Raw genomic sequence first — 16,721 nt, 5'->3', positions numbered from 1 at the left:
ACACCAATCATTACATTAGGAAGAGTTTGATGATCTATGTCATGACAGTTTTTGTGTGCTGAGAAGCTTCTTGTTTGAACAAAAAATGATGTATTGACTAATGTATTGTTTTATCCTATGAATAAAATTTTAAATCAAGAAAAAATAGTTTTAGAACATAAATTTGAAAAATGAACATACATATAAAAAATTGTTGATCATGAATTAAGTCACTTAAGAATAAGCAAAAAACATTGTAAAGGAAAAAAAAAAGAAAGAGGAGAAAATGAAGACAGAAGGGACAAAATTAAATTTGGAAACACATAAAGATGGTACATTATCTATATCCAAAGTACACTAAGTTTATACATATGATTGCTGGTGATGTCAAATCCTAACATTTTGCTATATATCTACTCTTCTCAAATGTGTGGACTCTTCTGGATCACGTGATCCCCAAAATCTGATTTGTTGTTGCACCACCAAAATTGATCTTTTGGCTCTTATATTTAAAGAGGCAAGAATCTCTCCTATAACTCCCAATTCTCCGTGCTTCCATTTTCTAATTTCTGACATTAATTTTGAATCTGCATGCCTCCTGCCAACCATTACAAGGTCATAACAACTCTCCATGTATTCAATAACTTAAAGTACATCCCTTCCATCCATTATCATCTCCTTTTTGTAAGAAACTCTTTCATTCCAGAATTCCTTAAGCCTAAACTCACTCAAGATCTGTGTGTCAAGCTTTTTGCTCTTTTCTGTGTTAGAGTCAAGAACATATGAGTTCCTTGACACACACTTGCAGGAAAAGAGAGAAATGTATGAGGTAGGAGAGAGAGTTTCTATTCTGCAAGTGTATTCCTTTCTTGAAATGTATAAACTTATTCAACTATCTTATTGAATGATCAATTGTATTTATACTTCATTGTCAAAGGCTGAAAAGATAAAACTGAAAATTGCAACTCAACACATTACTTTCTATTTTTTCAGCAACAAACTACTAACCAATTAACTAACTTTCTAACAAATGAAAACTAACTGATTTATCCACAAATGGATCAGGATTACTACAACACCCTCCTTTAATTCTGATCCTTAATTAGCTTTTATCATCAGTTTACTTCTCAGTTCTTCAAACTTGGCTTTCTTCAATGGTTTTGTCAGTAAATAAGCAAGATTATCTTTTGATTTGCAATAGGTGAGCTTGATTTTTCCTTTGTCAACTTTGTCCCTGATAAAATGATACCTAGTATCAATGTGCTTGTTGTTCCATGATCTACAGGGTTCTTAGCAATATTGATTGTTGACTTATTATCAATCAGTAAGCAAATTGGTTCCTTCTTTTGAATCTTCATTTCTTTTAGCATTTTCCTCAACCACAGACCTTGACATGCTCCAAGGGAAGCTGCTATATACTCAGCTTCACAAGTAGATAATGCTACTGGATCTTCTTTCTTCAAGCTCCAGGAGATTAGAGCTCCACCATACATGAACACATAGGCTACAGTGCTCTTCCTGTCATCCTTGTCCCTCCTCCAATCTGAATCAGTATAGCTAAACATATTTTGATTTGATTCATTTTGTCCAAAAGGTAGCAACACTCCATAATCATTTGTGCCCTTCATATACCTTAAGACCCTTTTTGCAGCCATCATGTGAGAAATCTTAGGTGCCTTCATAAACCTGCTTATAATGCCAACACTATAAGCTATGTCAGGTCTTGTATTATACAAATACCTGAGTGAGCCAACTATTTGTCTGTATAGAGTAGCATCTGCTAGTTCTCCTTCATCATTCAAGCTCATCATTAGTCCAGTTTCAGCTAGAGTTGCAGTTGGATTGCAATTGCTCATGTGAAACTTCACAAGCAAATCAGCTGCATATTTACGTTGATGCATCTCCACACCTGTTTCAGTTTCCTTGAATTCAGTCATTTCAAATTGCTTCATCAACAACTGCTTGACTTTGTTGATTTCTAACATGTTGCTCCCAGTGATCAACAAATCATCCACATAGAGGCATAATAGGATTAAATCTGCAGTAGTCTCCCCTTTAATATAGACACCATGTTTAGAAATACATTTCTCAAACCCAATCTGGTTGAGAACACCATCAATCTTCCTGTTCCAAGCTCTTGGAGCTTGTTTTAAGCCATACAGGGCCTTTTTTAGTTTGTACACTTTGTCTTCTTGGCCATCAACTTGAAAAACCTGGAGGCTGATCAACAAACACATCTTCTTCAAGAGGCCCATTTAGAAAAGCAGACTTGACATCCAATTGATGCATTGACCACCTTCTCATACTTGCAATTGCAACTACAAGCCTTATTGTCTCAATCCTTGCTACTGGAGCAAAAATTTCACCATAGTCCACACCTTCTCTTTGCGGGAAACCTTTTGCCACTAGTCTTGCCTTGTGCTTAACCACCTCTCCTATGGGATTCTTCTTCACTTTAAAGACCCACTTAACTGCAATAGGTATTTTCCCTTTTGGGAGGTTCACAAGATCCCATGTGTTGTTCTTCTTAATTGAGCTCAATTCCTCCTTCATTGCTTGAATCCATTGAGGTTCTTGCAATGCTTCCTCTACATCTATTGGCTCAGCACCATCATATAAGGCCAAGTGCACTAGGTCACCACCTTCAGTGATTTGATCATCTTTATAGACTTCATAATCTCTCAAACTCTGGGGAACTTGTGTCACTCTTGTTGACTTTCTCAGAATTCCTTGGTCAGGTGTGACAGCTGTTACAACAACATTATTACCACTGTAATCTGCTTCAATCAAGAATCTTGCATTCCTGCTTGTAGACTCAAGTTCTAGCCTCCAGTTTTTAAACTCATCAAATTCCACATCCCTGCTAATTGCAATTTGCTTGGACCTTGGATCAAATAGCTTGTACCCTCCTGTCTCATGGTATCCAAGAAATACCATCAATTCACCTTTGTCATCCAGTTTCTGTCTCAACTGGTCAGAAATGTGTTTGTAGCAGATAGCACTTAAAATTCTCAAATGTTTCACATTGGGTTTGATGCCTGACCAAGCTTCTTCTGGAGTCACACCATTTAGTCTTTTTGTAGGACTTCTATTCAGCACATACGCAACAATGGAAGCAGCTTCACTCCACAAGTTTTATGGCAGATCCTTGCATTTGAGCATGCTCTTGACCATGTTCATAATTGTTCTATTCTTCCTTTCTGCTACCCCATTCTGTTATGGAGTGTAGGGTGGTGTGAACTCATGTACAATTCCTGCTTCATCACAAAATTCTAGGAATTCTTTTGAGGTGTATTCACCACCTCCATTAGTTCTCAACACTTTAATCTTCCTAGAACTTTGATTTTCAATATAAGCTTTGTACTTCTTAAAGATATTAAACACATCACTCTTTCTTTTGATCATATAAATCCAGGTCTTTCTAGTGAAATCATCTATAAAGGATATAAAGTACATGTTTCCTCCAAGGGACTCTACTTGTATAGGGCCACAAACATCTGAATAGATGATTTCAAGCTTCTGAGTTAATTTTACTGGGATAAACTTCTTGAAGGGCTTCTTTGTCTGCTTGCATTCCAAGCAATTTCTGCATTTCTCCTGTGATTGCTGTAGTTGAGGAATTCCTTGTGCCAACTTGTGCATTTGAGCAAGATCTCTGAAATTCAAGTGTCCAAGCCTATAGTGCCAAAGCCATTCTTCTTTGTTGCTCACAGCACTAAGACATTCGTGCTCAAGTGCTTGCGTTCCAATTTTAAAAGTTTTATTTCTGGTCAATGGTGTTTTTATGATTAGATTTCTGGTTTTGTCATATACCATCATCATCATGTCCTCCATAGTTATCTTAAAGCCTTTTTGAAGTAACTGGCAAAGACTTAGAAGATTGTTGCTTAGGCCTGGAACATAAAGTACATCCTCTATGCAAGTTTCTCTGCCATCTTTCCTCTGAATCAAGACATTTCCAATTCCTTCAGCAAGCATGGTGATGTCATTTGCAAATCTCACTTTGCTTTTCATCCTTTCATCTAGACACACGAACCAGTCTTTGTGACCAGTCATGTGTGTAGAGCATCCTATGTCTAAGTACCATTGACCCTTGTCATCAGGCGTTGTCTTATTTGTCACCATCAACAGGACAGGTTCAGGAACTAAATCTGCTTCTTCTGCAAGTTGAGCCTCATCAGCAGGATTTTTATCCTTGTACCAGCAATCAGCAGCATAATGTCCCTTCTTTCCACAATTGTAACAATCTACATTCTTCTTGTCCCAAGTCTTTTTTCCTCCTCTCCCTCGATTTCCAATATGTCTTTCTCTGTTGGAACTTTGGTTGCCATTATTTTTATGATCTAAGTGCTCTCTTGATCCATGGTTGCCTCTTCCTCTTGAGTTCTTGAATCTGCCTTTCTTTCCTCTGGATGATTCATTTCCAGAGTTCTTCGGGTTTTGTTGAGCTTGAAGAGCTGTTTCAACAGGATTTGTATTACAATTATTCCTTTCTTGCAATCTTTTCTCATGGGCTTCGAGGGAACCTTGTAATTCATCAATGCTCATGGATTCCAAATCCTTTGATTCCTCAATAGCAACCACAATGTGGTCGAATTTTGGATTCAATGATCTTGATACTTTTTCAATCAGTATTAGATCAGTGAATTTCTGACCACAACCTTTCATTGAATTAGTAAGAACTTGTAATCTACCAAAGAAATCTCCAATACCTTCATTCTCTTCCATCTGCAGCAGTTCAAACTGTCTCTTCAGGGTTTGTAAGCGCACTTTCTTGACTTTGTCTACACCAACATAGGCTTTGTTCAACGTGTCCCAGGCTTTTTTCGCAATAGTTGCACCTGCAATCTTCTCAAAGTGGCTATCATCAACACACTAATGAAGAATCACCAATGCTTTGCAATCGTATTTCTTTAATTCTTTGAATCCTGCCTTTTGTGCATCAGGAGCATTGTCTCTTGGAACTTCTACACCATTCTCAACAATATCAGTTAAATCTTGGAAGCCAAACAAGGCTTTCATCTGAACTTGCCACCTACTGAAGTTCTTGCCAATGAGAACTGGGAGATTCGCTGGAAAAGGGCCATTGGAAGCCATGGTTGTGCTTAAAGATCCCTTCTTGATCGTTCCTTGCTCTAGATACCACTGTTAGTGTCAAGAACATATGAGTTCCTTGACACACACTTGCAAAAAAAGAGAGAAATGTATGAGGTAGGAGAGAGAGTTTCTATTCTGCAAGTGTATTCCTTTCTTGAAATGTATAAACTCATTCAACTATCTTATTGAATGATCAATTATATTTATACATCATTGTCAAAGGCTGAAAAGATAAAACTGAAAATTACAACTCAACACATTACTTTCTGTTTTTTAGCAACAAACTACTAACCAATTAACTAACTTTCTAACAAATGAAAACTAACTGATTTATCCACAAATGGATCAGGATTACTACAACATTTTGTTCCTCCAACAATCTTAGCTGAAGATGAGAAATGAAAAAGGGTAATATGTACATAAGGTTGATCTAACATGCGTCTCGCATATGAAAGTGCCTCTCGATCATCTGCACCATCAAAGAAGAGCACAACCACTTGATATATTGATCCCATTCTGAAGCCACACCAAAACATCTTTTGATTACCACGATCAATGAGGACACCAACTGAGCAAGGAGCTTTCTCTAGAACATTTTTGTTGAGCTGCTTAAGAGCAAAAGATGACTCAGTTATCTATCCAAGTATCCATTGCTTATGAAAAGGTACGATAATTAAAGTTGTTCTCTTTTCAAGTGCCAAGTAGCACACATCATTGTGCATTGTAACATAGGGAGAAATGCCCTTATAGGAATGTAGTGTGACCTTGCCCTTGTATGCATCTTCAAACTTGTTGAATGAGTTGAAAATCCTTTCAGTTTGAGTAGGATGTCGACTAAGCTTCTTTTGCGGCACGTGTGCAACAAGAGAGGAAGCTCTTCCCACAAGCTTAATAAGATGAAGCACAACTAAGTCAATAGGGCTTGCTTCAGTGGGAGTGAAAGCTGCAAGGAGGTTCAACATAGCCAAAACATTTTCATGTTTATGAATTCAAGCTAGTATGTGTAGTTCTTCATTATTTTGGTGATGCATAATTGTCCACCTTTTGTAAGCAAGAAACCTCTTAGAAGGATCATATAGAGTTTTCACAATAGGTGACACAATCTTGGTTACAAACACTAAAGTAACAATCATAATTGCAAAGCATTCATCATTCATGACCTGCAAAATTCATAGAAGTGAAACATTCAATAAATAAGTTTACAAAACAAAAACTCTCTCAAGTTGTAATGTGCACATGAATCAAAAGTTTTGTTTACTTTTTCTATTCTCAAGTTAACCAACAAGGCCAATTCAACAGTGCCTTGCAGTTCATTATAAGACCAAGAGCAAAGGCATCTCGAAATGGCATCCTAAGGAAGAAGAGAGGTAATAAAGCCCCTATAACTTTCCCACAAAAAGCAATGCAAATAACGAATTGAATTGTAGCTAAGTTCTTCATCTTCTGTATTGCATACACATCTATCCTTAATCCAACTATTATAAAAAGGATAGGCACGAACACCACTGAAACAAAGTAATCAAGCTTATTTACCAATGTTGCTCCTAATGGTGGACCATTTGGTATAGCCAACCCCACAAAGAAAGATACAACAAGCGCATTTAGGCCAAAAACTTCACCTAAGAATCCAAGAAATATTAGTGTTAGAAGAACCCCACATATATAAATTTCCGGAATAGGTTTCCCTTCTGGTGATTGCTGAATTGCCCATATTGCAGCTAGGTGAACTACAAAAAGATGATGAATGTAATAATTAGCGTGGTGGACAAGCAAGATCCAATAGATCCCCCCCCCCCCCAGCATCCCCTTCGCGTTTTGCTCCCCTCCCCCCCCCCACCAGCAGTCCCCTTCCCCTGAAGTTCCCCCCTCCCTAGCAGGTTTTGTTTTTTTTTTTTTGTTTTTTGTATTTTTAATTTATTTAATTTATATAAATTGTTATATTTTAATATTTATATATATATATATATATTGTTTTGCAGATAGGCAGTTTATATTTTTTAGTGGATTTATTTGTAGAGGTAATTATTATTAGTTTGATAGTGTGTTACATTTTTAGTGCTTTGTTTTTTGATTTTATAATAATATAAAATTGTTAATTATTGTTGAAGATAATTATAGATAATAATATTGTTATTTAAATACTATATAAATTGTTATATTTTAATATATATATATATATATATATATATATATATATATATATATATATATATATTGCATATAGGCAATTTATATTTTTTAGTGGATTTATTTGTAGAGATAATTATTATTAGTTTGATAGTGTGTTATATTTTTAATGCTTTGTTATATATTTTTTTATGATAGATAGGCAGTTTAAATTGATATATATTTTTAGTGCTTTGTTTTTTGATTTTATAATAATATAAAATTGTTAATTATTGTTGAAGATAATTATAGATAATAATATTCTTATTTATGATTTGTTATTTAAATATTATATTATTATTTTTGTTAATATTTAATTATATTAACTATAATTGATGTTATTTGCAATTGTAAATAATAAATATTACTATAATATTGCTATTGAGCGTATTTAAAAAAGAAAGGCATATTGAGTTTGATACAATATATCAATAGTTTAAAATTAAAATCAAACTGTGTGTGTGTGTGTGACGTGGCATCTAGACCATTAGAGGATGATTTATTGTGGATGCAAAAAAACCATATATCACAACATATTTGGAATGGTGCTAATCAAAGGACGTTAAAAATTCGACGAGCTACACCACTGTATAATCATAGCGAAGTACCGCCCGAGGAAATTATTCCTTTATTACAAGTTTCGGGTTTGTACCCGATAATGAAATTGCCGCAATTGAAGGTAAATGGAGCATTAGTTAATGCTTTTATTGAAAGGTGGAGGCCAGAAACACATACATTTCATTTGAAGTGTGGCGAGGCAACTATTACACTTCAAGATGTTTCTGTGATACTTGGTATTTCTGTGGATGGAAGACCTTTAACTGGCAATACAAATATTGACTGGTTTGAGTTGTGCCATGAATTATTGGGTGTCATGCCTGACGATGATGCAGTTGACGGGAACTCACTTTTATTGAGTTGGCTGACTTCTCAATTTGCAAATATTAATGATTTTATAGGCAACCAACAAGGGCTTGAAAGATTTGCTCGAGCTTGGATCTTAAGATTCATAGGAGGCGTGATGTTTGTTGACAAAAGCAGCAAAAAGGTGCCAATGAGATATTTGCAATTTTTGAGAGACCTTAGAGAGTGCAACACTTATGCATGGGGAGCTGCTCTTTTGGGTAACCTTTATAAAGAGATGTGCATCGCAACTGATTATAATGTTAAATCAATAGGCGGTTTCACTCTCTTGATTCAATTATGGGCATGGGAACAATGCCCAACGTTAGCCCCGTCGTTTATTCCTCCACAACAACAAAACGCACCACTTGCATACAGGTATACTTTCCTTTAATATTTTGAATTGATAATTAATAAATATGGTTGCTTGATGTTAATCATTATTATACGTAACATCTTATTTTGTTATTTGGTTTTTTGTGAAGATGGTTGGGAGGTGAATTGCATCACATAGGCAATGACAATTTACTTGAGTTTCGTCGTAAATTAGATGTCATGAAATGCGATGAGGTAATAATTTTGACATTTGTTTATCAAATGATGTTGTAATTGTTACTTAATTTATTAAATTTAACTTTTATATGCAGTTTGTTTGGGTCCCTTATGCTGGACATGTGGAAATGAATTTGAGTCAAGTTTGTTTTATTGGGTCTGTATTATGGACATGTATCGTACCACTTATTTGTTTTCAAAAAGTGGAATGGCACCACCCGGATATAGTCATGCGACAGTTTGGAATGCAACAACCTATTCCGGGCCCAGTAATGCAACCCAACAACATACATGACTTGACCTTAAAGGGAAAAGAAGGAAGAAATTGGATGCGACTAATGCAACCCGCGCTTAATGAATGGAATAGTCGCTATGAAAGGAGAGTAGAGCAAACGCCGCCACAAACAGGGACCCTTAGTTTGAACTCTGAATATATGAGGTGGTACAGGCGTAAGACAAAAGTTTATGTCGACCCAAAACATGCAAGAAGAGGACTATTGGTATAAATTGTTCATTATAATTTAGGAAATAATGTTGCGTTGAAGATTATTTTAATAACTATTCCTTTATTTTTTATGCAGGGTGAAATCGCAGAAACACTACATTTTATGGTGTCGCCTGTTGGGAGAAGGGTTTGTACTTTTGACGATTTACTACCATGTATCGAGAAGATCACTCTTCTATCTGAAGAAGAGGATAGGATACTTGAGGCACATCAAGATGCTCCCCCTTCTCAGCCACAATTTGAACATCAGCAGTTTAATATACTACAGCGAAGTGTGGAGACTCGAGGCTTAGGGCGACGTCGGCAAACTGTTGATGCAGCACCGTACAGTTTGCCTCCGATGCCAGAACGAGAACATGGAATGTATTACACACCGCCGCCCAAGAACCATCGCAGATGGCGCCGATGTATTCATACCCACATGATTTCCAACCAGGGTACAGTATGACAGGCATATTTGAATCCTCTCCTCCTTCAGGGGGGACTCCTTCATTCACCCAAAATAATGAACTACCGACCCCAAATGCCCCACTTGGTGGTCTGTGGAATGTACCTGGAAATATACCCGACATGAATGACTTATTGGGGGTCGATTTACGTCATAATTTCTCTGTCGAGGCCGACGAAGTGGATGAAAAGGGGAATCGTAGAAGAAGAAACCCTGATAGGGCAGCTAGGAATTGGGATCGGCCATGTGGGACATCGTCGCGGCATCACAGACATAGTGATGATTGATTAATAATGGGTTTACATTGTATTGTTTTTTTTCCATGTACTTTGTATTGTTTTTTTTTTCATGTTTTAACAATGTCATGTACTTTGTATGGTTGTTTCCATGTTAATTTTATATTATTGTCACTTTAACATTTCAATCTTATCGTGCAATGCTTTTAAAATAAATTACGATAATGTCACTGACACATAAATGTGTTTAAGAATAACAAAAAAAGAAGTAAGCATTTCATTATCATATGATCTAATACATGACATCAACAACTGCCTTGTTGAGATTGCAATGGACAATTACGCCGATTGTGTCCTACTGTCCCACATCTGCCACACTTGTATCGACTTTGCGATGGCTCCCTCCAATCCATTTCATTTCTTAATCGTGTTGATCTTGGCCTTCCTTTTTTGTCACGGATAAAACTTGGATCAGGCACAAGTGTCCACGGCTCATCAGATGGGACAATCGCATCGTCATTCCCAAGAGGCCATCATTGTGCGGAGTAAGCACGTAATATGTAGTCATTTGTGTACACAACATCTATATATTGATAAAAGTTGATGCTAACAGTACCACACGCAGCAATGATATGAGAGCACGGATAGTGGTAAGTAGTAAATTGTCCACATTGACAGTAGCGCTCATTCAAGTTAACTGCCCATTGATGTCCACCTCGTTGAGTCATAGGGTCGAAAGCCTCCTCAACCTCAAATATTGTTCTCTGAATATCATATGTCCGAACAATGTGAGAACAAGCCTTTTCTTGATTTTCCCGAAGTTTTTTCATGACGTGTGAGCAATATATTTGACCATCGCGTATTTCCCTTTGTGCTTGACGACCACGATCAACAAAATACTTTCAACACCTACTGTATGTTGACTTCACAAGGGCAGTTATTGGTACATTGCGACATCCCTTAAAAACTTTATTTACACATTCCGATAGATTGGTTGTCATATGACCGTATCTATGGCCTTCTTTGTCATATGCCATTGTCCATTTTTCTTTTGAGATCTTCCCAATCCATGTTTTTACTGGGGGACTCAGCTCACAAAATTTATCAAAATTTCTATCAAAAATATGCTTACACGGGGTGTATCCTGCACATAATAAATTATCCACATTAGTCAAATTTGCATAAAAAATAACATATGTTATATATGAAATAATATATGTTAGATATGAAATGTTACCTAATTTTTTTAACATTTCTTTTTGTTTCTCATTCTTAAACTTGTGATTAAAATTGCTTGCAATGTGGCGCACACAATACACGTAATACGCATGAGGAGGTTGCCACCCGAGTGCTTCATTCGCAACAGCTGACTTTATACTTGCATGACGATCAGAAATGAGACAGATACCATCTTTATCTGTGACATGTTCACGCAAGTGTGCCAAAAATCATGACCACGTTGTTAATGTTTCTCCCTCAACCACAGCGAATGCAAGCGGAAGAACATGACTATTTCCATCTTGTGTTGTTGCAATTAACAGCGTACCGCGATACTTCCCATACATGAATGTACCATCAACTTGTATGACTGGTTTGCAATATTTAAAAGCCTCTTTGCATTGACCGAAGGTCCAAAAGACTCGATGGAACTGTCGGTGTTCACGACTGACAGTATTGCCAACAACAAAATCATCATCACAAATTTGATAATACGATCCTGGCGAATGATTTTGCATGTGTTTCAGCCATGACGGAAGAACGACATAAGACTCATCCCAGTCGCCATATTCAATTGTTATTGCCTTTTGCTTTGCCTTCCACGCTTTCCTGTAAGAAATGTTGTAATTAAATATTCCATTGATCCTCTCTTGAATCAAAGAAATCTTGAGTGACGGATCTTCTTTGATCATCCCTATAAAAATAAGTACGAAAAATTATTGTACACCACACCAACAAACGCAAAAAAAAGGATAAATAAGAATGAAAATTTATAATCATACCTAGTACACAAGTGGCAATCAAATCAGAATCCAATTTATCATGGTCTTGAGTTATACTCATATTCAAGCAACTGTGTGGTCCTCCCCATTGCGTAACTTTCCATGTATTAGTTTTTTTTTTATAAAATTGCCCTCATATAAAAAGGGCATGGGATGTCATCGCTTCTATTTCCACAACAGACGACATATTTCTATGATTTAGATTCAACAACTTTGAAACTTTGATGCACTTTCATTACATATTGTTGTAATGCATTTTTTACTGCGCTTTTGGTATCAAATTCCATACCAACATATAATTCTTGACCCATATTAAAATTTGATCCCATATCTAAACCGCAAATTTCTTCTTGGTCAGGATGACTCCAATTAATATTACTATAGTGAGAAGCAGAATCCCAAAATGGAGTCTGACTTCCACCTACAAAAACAATATACCAAAAATTTATAATTCAAAGGTAGTGAATTATTTAAATATTATAATATTTATTTATATATAACAATAAATATACCTTATCCCGATTGCACAACTATAAGTGGTTCGATCAAACAGGCAGCTTCATCATCTGTGTCAAACATTTCATCAATATCCTCATCCTCATCTAATGAGTCCTCAACGTATGAATTAGATATTAAATAATCATCATCATCAAAATCTTCTTCTGAATTTGTTCCAACTGTTGCACTACCCGATTCATTGTGAGACATATTATTTTCGCATGATAACAATGAATTTGTCAAATTAATTGCAAAAGCACCCGTAACATCAACTTCAACACATAATTCTATGACAGACATTTCTTGTTGTTGTTCAAAACTTTGAATCATTGTTTCAACATCTTCATCGTTACAAATTTGCAGTGCAATATATTTACCTGCAACTAAAAATCTACAAGTGATAGTAGATATACTTTCATGTTTTTGTAATTTTACCTTGTCGTGTATCCTTTTTTTAAAACTCTCAAAATTAATACCACGCTTTATTTGAATAGCTTTTTTAGGGCCTTCAAATGTGATATCATCATCAGTTTCATACATCTTACCATTTAAATAGACGAGTGTAATAATTGAATTCATTTTTCAAAAATATACCTACAATAAATAATTAATGTCGTCAACAAACAATAATATAAAAAATATATTAACATAACATAAATTATTAGCCTAAAATAAATTAACAACAACAAATTACTCTAAATAAATTAAATTATTGTCACAACAATTTCCTACTTCGCACACTCATGACGCAAAACAATCGGCATTTATTTTTAATGTCTATGTATAAATTTTGGCTATTAAAAAAATATACCAACAACATCAATAATTATGAGCTTAACTAATAATAATAATAATGTGCTAGACATAAAAACTACTACAATAAATAATTATTGTCATCAACAAACAGATATAACATAATTATAACCAAAAATTAAATTATTAAGTTACCAAAAATTACTAATTATCACACAAAAAATATAAACAAAATTATTATTTCATTTTATAATTCGTGTCAATTTGTTTATGCACCTACAAAATATAATCATTATTATCATCAACAAAATAAATATTAATTAATGCTATAATGTATCGAAGATAAAAAATATTTACTAGTTTTGAGCAAAATTTCTAACCGGTATAAAGTGCTTCAACATGTTTCAACTCAGCTTCAACGTTTTCAACTCAGCTTCAACGTTTTCGTGTGAAAATGAAACGGAGGGCAAGAGGTTTTATAGGAAAGAGGGACGTGCCAGGGGGCCCACCACTAGTGGACGCGCCTGACAGGCTACCACTAGTGATCGCGCCTGGGGCCCCACCACTACTGATAGCGCCTGGCAGGCCACCACTAGTGGTCGCGCCTGGCAGGCCACCACTTCCACCCCTGTCCCATCGTCCTGTCAAGTCACGCCACGTGTCGCGTTCTGGTGGAACGCGCCCCTCAGGTAGGCGCTTTGTAGTAAAATAACAGACCCCCTTGGTAAATAAAAATGAAACAGACTCATTTTGGTAATTAATTTGTAAAAGGAACCCAATTTGGTGATTTTGCCGAGGATAAAGACAACCATTTTGGCAAAAGCAAAAGGAACAAGGTAGCCTAAAATTCCTATGGCAAAAGTCCTTTTACTTGATCTAAAAGTGATTGTTGGATACCCTAGTTAAGAAGATGAATATCATAAAACCAAAAAAGGCCATGGTATCAATCACATTTCTTCCTTTTGATGGGAAAACCTTGTCATGAATGCTGTGTTGTGCCCAAGAATAGAAGAACCTAAAGTCAGCCCACCCTGGTTAACACAAAAGCATTAAAGAAATGAATCAGATACATCTCGTTAGCCTCCAAGTTTCAATAAACCAAAAATAAGCAAAAAGAAGTGTTTCTATATATTACAATAAATACAGCTAGGTTACCAATGATCAATAAAAAAATGAAATTATCTATCGACAAAGTACACCATTTGATGCTTTTGAAAAAGGTAATTGTCACATTGGCAAATTGGACACAATAATTTCTCACAAAATCTCTTCTAAGAACTCTACATAATAAGTTTTCAGCTTTTCAAACAAATCCAAATTATCTACACTAATCATAATAGCCAACAGAAGATAAACCAAAAACTCGACACCAAAAGGAACTTGAACATAAAGATAAAATACATGAAAATTAAAGCTTGCATGCTTACAATAATCTGAGAAACAAAAGACGGTTGACCAGATGGATTGAGAATAAGGTGAATGAAACGGGAAAAGATGAACATGAGGAAAACTTGGAGCAAGAAGACAGGGAGATAATATGCAAGTGGGTCATCTCCAAACCAAATTCCCTTGGAGTTTATTTGATTAACTGTGCTGTGGCATATGAAAGAACCAACGTGTCTGCCTTGGTAATTCCAGCATGCATGACATTGTGAATGAGGCTGTCGTCCTGGCTTACCTTCATCGATATTGAAGATGCATGAAGAGTTAAGAGACATTGAAGGGAATTAGAAAAGTTTGAAAAACACATGAATGTGATGATGAGAGAACCCATTTGGGAGAGAATTGTGATCATGGATGGACAATATAGAGAGAGAGAGAATCAATGTAAGAGCTAAAGGTTCTCTTTTATACGTTACCTTAACCTTGTGTTGACGAAACATAATCATATACTAATTATCTTGTCTTTTTTTATCCATTAAGGGATATTTTTAAGAAAATAGTGACTAATTTATTTATCTATCTATTTATAATATGTAAAAATAAGTAATATTTAACGATGCAATTTTACCGTCAACATTTTAGCTTACTCATAATTGAGAGTATATTTTTCTAACTTCACTTTCGAAATAACCATTTTAATTGTCATTAAATCTTAATAATTCTATAATTTTTACAGCATCGTTTCTTATTTCTTAATCACCAAAAATAAAACATGTAATTAATTTTTAGTTACGCACATCTTTAGCCACATTTTTTAATCGATTTTCTCTAGAGAGGATTTTTTTTTATCAGATTAAATTGAGAATACCAAATCAAAGCAAGACATAAAACTAACTGGACCATAAATGAATTCACAAGATAGTAAATGACAACACGTTGGATGGCACATCGAGAGCTATAATATACATTAACTGAAATGATAAGAATTTCCCAATCGAGAGCTATTTGGTGCATATCCACTTAGAGTTTAACCTCATATTTTAACAAAAAAAAAAAAGCTTAAATATGTTTTTGTTCCTGATATATATATCCGACTTTTGCATCTGATCTTTGATTAAAAAAATATTTCAAATCGGGTTTCTAATATTTGAAAAGTTTTATCTAAGGTCTCTGTCGTTAGTTAGAATCTGTTATCTACTTACGTGACTGTTAACGGACATGTAGGCATGTAACGTGTAATGTCACATGTAATCTTTGTCTGAGTGAAATTATGCATAAGAAATTTTTTTTTTAAGTAAAAACAATGTCGTATTATTTTCGTGTTTCTTCTTCGTTAGATTTTTTATCTTTTAAAATGACGATTAAGATTTTTTCTTGTTCATTTTCTTATTGTTTTCCTTCCTTTCTTGTTTTGTCCCTTTCTTCTTTCTCCTATTTGTCTACATCACCCCTTATCTTCCTCATATCCCACCATTGTGCCACCAATGGTGTTTCATATATTTTTTTTCTGGACTAAATGAAAACAAGTTGGATGAAAGAATAGATATGAACCAGCAAAATCTTAACAACAAAACATCAAACCACAAAATCGAGAAAACAAAAACACCAATTTGAACATATCTCCACAAAAAAATCCAAAATCCCCCCCCAAAAAACATCAAACCACATCAATAGTAAAAACAAATCTAAATATGAAAGCAAGAAAAACAAAACCGATTTTGTTTGGTGAGCTTCACTGGGTTCGTAGTTGGATTTCATGGGGGGTTTCATGATGGGGTTTTGTCGTGAGTTCATGGTGGAGCTCGTTGGGTTTCACAGCTACGGTGGCAGTGGAAGTCATAGTCGTTGGGTTTAGACCACCACCGCTAGCTCCACAACCAACACCACCTCTTCTTCTCAAAGGCAAAATAACCTAGAAGTGAGGTTTGGGTTTTGGGATGCGAAATAACCTGGAAGTGTTCATCGGAGGCAAGGGAGGGGAACACTGGAGAAAGTTCAAATCGCCACCCCCTTCTTCTCTACAAAGACCATGCACAACCACCACCATTGTAGGGCCCACCGTCCTCAACGAAACCCAAGCAATGAAACCGCATGACCTCGTTCTCGTCGGTGATACACCACGCGTTCTCCTCATCGTCGTTGCCCTCGACGAGCCTCGCGACAACCTATGACCTTCATCAGGTTTTGTTGTTGATGATGGG

General features: G+C 35.6%; 1 pseudogene; it reads right to left on the bottom strand.

The window, feature by feature from the left end:
- Positions 1-384: 384 nt before the first annotated feature.
- LOC102659400 (cation/H(+) antiporter 15-like) lies at positions 385-14,855 on the bottom strand (annotated as a pseudogene).
- Between the last annotated feature and the right edge of the window lie 1,866 nt (positions 14,856-16,721).

The sequence above is a fragment of the Glycine max genome, chromosome 11 (assembly GCF_000004515.6).
Source record: "Glycine max cultivar Williams 82 chromosome 11, Glycine_max_v4.0, whole genome shotgun sequence".
NCBI classification, from domain to species: domain Eukaryota; kingdom Viridiplantae; phylum Streptophyta; class Magnoliopsida; order Fabales; family Fabaceae; genus Glycine; species Glycine max.
Note: the sequence above shows the minus strand (reverse complement) of the source record. Positions and strands in the feature narration are given on the sequence as shown.